Below are 6,000 nucleotides of genomic sequence, written 5' to 3' on the forward strand. Positions count from 1 at the left end.
TTTTTCTTTTAAAATGTGACTGGGCTGGAATTAGTTGCCTACATACCTCCACTAGGAAGGATCAGGTCATCACATAGTTCAAACAATCACTACAAATTTTTTGATTGCTTTAATTTTTGCCTAGACCGCCCTTTCGAGTTTTCAATCTAGCAAGCTCTCTCACACTCTATTTTTTTCTCTCCTTTTGCATAGACTGCACTTTCGGGTTTTAAATCTACCTTTTCATATATTTTTGTATTTTTTTTTTTTGGATGCATAGAAAAATAAAAGGGGTAGCACTTAGGAACTCCATCATGCAAAATACTATATAATAGCATCAGAATTGGTAGGCATATTGAAATCATGTCCATTCATCTCGGCTAAAATCAAGGTTCGTCTAGAGAATGCCTTCTTGACCACATATGGGCCCTCGTAAGTTGGAGCAAACTTTCCTCTATGATCAAGCATAGCCTGGTTGCGCTTCTTTAAGACTAAGTCGCCTTCTTCAAAGACTCTAGGTCTAACCTTCTTGTTAAATGCTCGCTTTACGCAATGTTGGTACAACTGTCTATGGCACATTGTAGTCATGCGCTTTTCATCTATCATGTTCAATTATTCATATCAAGAACAAGCCCACTCAGCTTCTGATAGCTCCGTTTGTGACAAAATCCTAATAGACGAGATCTCTACCACTGCTGGGAGGACAATTTCCATGCCATAAACCAAAGAATATGGGTTGCACCTGTGGAAGTACGAACAAAAGTGCGGTAAGCACACAAGGCAAATGGCAAATACTCATGCCAATCCTTATAGGTATTTGTCATCTTCACTAAGATCTTCTTTATGTTCGTATTGGCTGCTTCTATTGCGCCATTCATCTTAGGATAGTAAGGAACCTAATTCCAATGCTTAATCTTAAATTGATGGCAAAGCTATTCAATCATTTTTCCATTTAGATTCATTCCATTATCTGTAATGAGCTCTCTAGCTATGCCGTAGTGACAAATGATATTTTGTTTCAAAAATAGGGCTACTACCGCCTAGGTAATACTCTTATAGGAAGTGGCTTCTACCCACTTGGTAAAATTGTTGATGGCCACTAAAATATACTCATGCCCATTTGAGGCTTTCAGAATCATAAGTTCGATGACATCCATACCCCAGGCTGAAAAAGGACACGGTGCCGTTAGAGAGTGCAGGGGTTGGGGAAGAACATTCTTCCTATTATGATAGACTTGGCAATGATGGCACATCCTCATATGTTTAATGCAATCATTCTCCATGGTGAGCCAATAGTAACCAGCTCTCATAATCTTCCGGACCAACAAGGGTCCACTAGCATGGGCTTTGAGCAAGCTTTCATGCACGTCCTCCATCAAAAGGTTAGCCTAGGTAGCATCTATGCATTGAAGCAAGGTTGTATCGTGGTTCCTCTTATACAAGACTTCCCTACTCAAGAAAAATTGGCACACCATGCGCTTGATGAACTTCTTCTTATTGTTTGTAGACCTACTCAGGTATTCACCATCTTAATATAAGCCTTGATATCGTGGTAAAATGGTTTTCCTTCGATCTCAACTTCAACCTTCATGCATTCTTCAATATTCATGCAATCGGCTGGCAAACTGTGGACTTCTATATGCAATTGTCACATTTCATCTCCCTCTGCCAACTTAACCATGCTAGCTAGGGTCGTTAAGGCATCAGCGAACTGATTGTGTGCTCGAGGCAAATAAGAAAATGTAATATTCCGAAACTTCGGGATCAAATGACTAACACATCTTTGATATGGAATTAACTTGGTGTCTCAGGCTTGCCACTTTCCTTCTATTTGTGAGATGATTAACAAGGAATCTCCAAAGACACTTAAATCATATGTGCTAAACTTCAAGGTAATTTGCAAGCCTATTATGAATGCTTCGTATTCTGTGGCATTGTTTGTGTAGTTGAAATTCAACTTAACTAAAACAGGGATTTGCTAGCCCTTTGGGGATACCAAAACTGCTCCCACTCCATTTCTAGTGGTATTGATGGCTCTATTGAAATATAGCTTCCAATGCCACGGTTCCACATAGCTTGGTTTTGGCTCTATTGCCAAAACATCTTCATATAGGAAGAGAGATTTTGAGAAATCTTGATTGTTCAATGGCTGATCTGCCTGGTAATCAGTTATAGCCTGACCCTTGATGGCCTTTTGCACTACAAACATAATATCGAACTCAGATATCAACATCTACCAACGGGAGATCTTTCCCGTGAAAGCAAGCTTTTCAAAGGTGTACTTGATGGGGTCCATACGGGAAATCAACCACGTGGTAAAATAGAGCACCTATTGCAGAAGTTTACACGAGTCCTATGCTAGTGTGCAACATGTCTTTTCAATGGCGATGTAGTTGATCTCACAATTGGTGAACTTCTTACTCGTGTAGTAAATCACCTTCTCTATTTGATCAGGCTCACTCAGCTAGCCTAACATGCAACCCATGGATGTCTTTTGCACCGCTAGGTAGAGAATCGACAGATGTCCCAATGTAGGGGGAACCAAAATAGGAGGGTTCAATAAATACTGTTTGATCTTGTCAAAAGCTACTTGGCACTAATCCGTCCATTCTATCTTTGTATCTTTCTTCAAAAGTTTGAAAAAGCGATCACACGTGGCAGTCAATTGTGCTATAAAGCTGACTATGTAATTAATCCTTCCTAAGAAGTTTCAAACTTGTTTCTTGGTTTTTGGCGCGGGCATATCCCTTATGGCCTAGACTTTCGTAGGGTCCACTTCGATCCTTCTTTGGCTAACTATGAACCAGAGCAACTTTCTAGAACTAGCTTCGAAGACTCACTTGTTAAGGTTAAGCCTCAACCTATACTTGACAAGGTGCTTGAATAACTTTCTCAAATCTATCAAATGATATCTCGGAGTATGCAACTTGGCGATCATGTCATCTACTTAGACTTCAATCTGCTTATGCATCATATCATGGAACAAAGTTACCATGGCTTGTTGATAAGTCTCACCTATGTTCTTCAAATCGAATGGCATGACATCATAGGCATAAGTCCCCCAATGGGTAGTGAATGTTGGATTTATCCTCTTCCGCCATGTTGATCTGATTATAACGTGAGAACCCATCCATAAAGGAGAAGAACATGTTAGTCGCGATGTGGTCAATTAAAGTATTGATATGCGGTAAGGGAAAATTATCCTTCGGGCTAGCCCGGTTCAAATCTTTATAATCAACGCACATGCATACTTTCCCATCTTTCTTTAGCCCGGGAACAATATTTGCTACCCAATTAGAATAGGCTATGGTGGTAAGGAAATCGGCATTCGACTGCTTTTCTACTTCTTCCTTAATATTCAGGATAATCTCAGATTTCATCCTTCAGATGGCCTGTCGCACTAGAGGGTATTCAAACTTAATTGGAATCCTATGGACAACAATACCTATATCTAACCTTGGTATATCTTCATAAGATCAAACAAAGATTTCCTTGAATTCCTTCAACAAAGCTATAAGCTCGTCTCTTATGTCCTTAAGAAAGTTTATCCCAATCTTAACAAGTTTTTCCTTTTCGTCTTCCTTGGCCAGGTTTATAACCTCTGTCTCTTCTATATTAAGCTTGGACCCTTCACTCTCTCTACTCAAAGCTTCCAGAATATCTCGAGGCAAACTGGGAACCTCTTCCAATCCTTCAATATCATGATCCAAATCTATTGTCTCGTTCACATTGTTTATGTCCTCATTATGGTAAAGAGACAATGTACTCGCTTGGGAATCGGAACAGATCTTATAGAACAAAACATATAAAGAGAAAAATAAGATAATTTGCACACATATTCATAAGAAAGTAGTAAAAGAGAGATGCAAGAATTTTCTTGAATAGTACACTAAATATTTCATTAATGGATTATGGGTAGGGGGAAAACAAAGTTCATGCTTGATAATGATAAAAGGGAAATACTCTTGGGAAAATAAAATTGGGTAGGTAAAAGGGAAATACAAATAAGCAGGAAATGACATAAGATTGAAAAACGAAATAGATATGCTATTCCAACCCTCTTAGGTGATTGGGAAACCCAACCACTCAAGAATGGAATACTCCTTACTCAGCCAGTGCAATCATAAAGCAAGGCTCGATTGTCCAAAGGCTTGCCATCTTGCCTAATAACCCCGGTCGGACAGTAGAAGTCGAACCATCTTCAGAAGACATGATAGTGTTCATTGAGACTTCCTCGGGACAAAGCCAAATAATACAAGCTAAATCTGACTCTTCATCCTCCATTTCCGTTAAAGGTTCTGGAATAATGACTTCGGCCGGAGTCGGAAAAGTGGCCCTAATATGGGGAATAGATATCCCTGGGCTAACAAACTTCCTTTTCTTTCCTTTGGAAGCTTGAAAGAGTTCTTCATTAGTGAGCTTATACCCCAGACTGAATCCTCCTTTGTTATTTGAAAGCTCAACCAGAGTAGGGCTCCCATGACCTATGGCTTTGAGGCCTTAGCCTAACTTGTACCCAAACTTAAGCATTTCTTTAGCGGCCATGAAAACTACTGTAGGCTATCCTGACTTAGGCTCTAAAGCATTGTGAATCATAGAAACTAGCTCAAAGATATGGAAAGATGCTTTTGGAAAGGCATTAGTATTGATGTAGGGTACAGACTTCTTTGGAGAAATAGTCATAGGCTCTTCAGCCATAATGGTTATCAACTGATTCTTAAATATAAACTTAAGTCTTCGATGAAGGGTAGACACAACTGCACTTGCTGCATGTTAAGAGGGCCTCCTTAAAAGCATGTTATACAAAGAGTCCACCTTTGACAGTTTTTAGACCCCTTAAACAATTGATTAAACCTAGGTAATTAGCCAAGTTGTTACTTAGTCCAATTAAACAAGTCTAGGTTATCACAATAATAAAGATCAAATCATGCAAAGCAGTGGAAAGTAAATAAGACAATGATATGATCACCCAGGAAACCAAACCGGTAAAAACCTGGGGAGGATTTGACCTAACTATCCTCAAGGTAAACTTGAATCCACTATCTTGAAAGAATCGAAGTTCATACAAAAGGACTTACAAGCACCCCCACTCGACTTCCTAATGCTACCAACCAGTAGAACTTACTGACACGACCACGTGCAAGCTCCGAATCCAAAGACTCCTTCTTTCTTGGATTCCCACCAGCTACAAGCACCCCCGCTTGTGTATTCTTTAAGCTTTAATGGCAGCAATTGTTTTGATCATCAAGGGGTAGAGAATATCTCCTCCTTGAAAACCCTAAGTTTGTGTAAAGGAAAGCTCCTCTAGATCTCACAAGAGATTTACACAAACCGCAATATGAGCAACACTAAAACGTGGCTAGGGTTTGCCTTTTATACTTAGGACAAATAAGAAACCCTAAAAATGTTTTAAAACAACTAGAGCTGAGTTGGAAAATTCTGCAGAAAAGCAATCTGCCCGAGCTTCGATCGGTCGAGCCTAAGCTTCGATCGATCGAGCCAGGCCGAAAGCCACAGTGCTTTCTGCTTTACACTCGATTCCAACTTTACATTGACTTACAACTTTGAGCTAGCTTTAAACACTTCTAAACACATTGTTTTGATCATGGTTTGCCAACAATACAAATTAGAGTTCTAAATACATAAAGTCCTAAACTTTAGAACCTAACAAACTCTCCCTTTGGCAATTCGTGACAAAACAAAACATAGAAGCTCAAAGTTTACAAAATGAAAAGCCCTTTACAAAATAATGCTCATAAACCAAATTCAATCCTAACTACTATCCATCAGTTGCAAGTGTAGACAGCAGCTCAATTGAATCAACCTGTATATTTCCTAAAACACTAAACGAAATGCATAACCGCATGTGTGGAAATAATACAAGTAAACAAAATAACTTCTTGAATTCAAACAACACACAAATAAAGACATATATCAATGAATAACTCATAAATATAAATCAATAAGCAGTTTGAAATAAGAAACAAATAAAGTACCAACAAAAACATAAAAACTGAAAGT

Source organism: Quercus robur, chromosome 3 (assembly GCF_932294415.1).
Source record: "Quercus robur chromosome 3, dhQueRobu3.1, whole genome shotgun sequence".
Lineage (NCBI taxonomy): Eukaryota > Viridiplantae > Streptophyta > Magnoliopsida > Fagales > Fagaceae > Quercus > Quercus robur.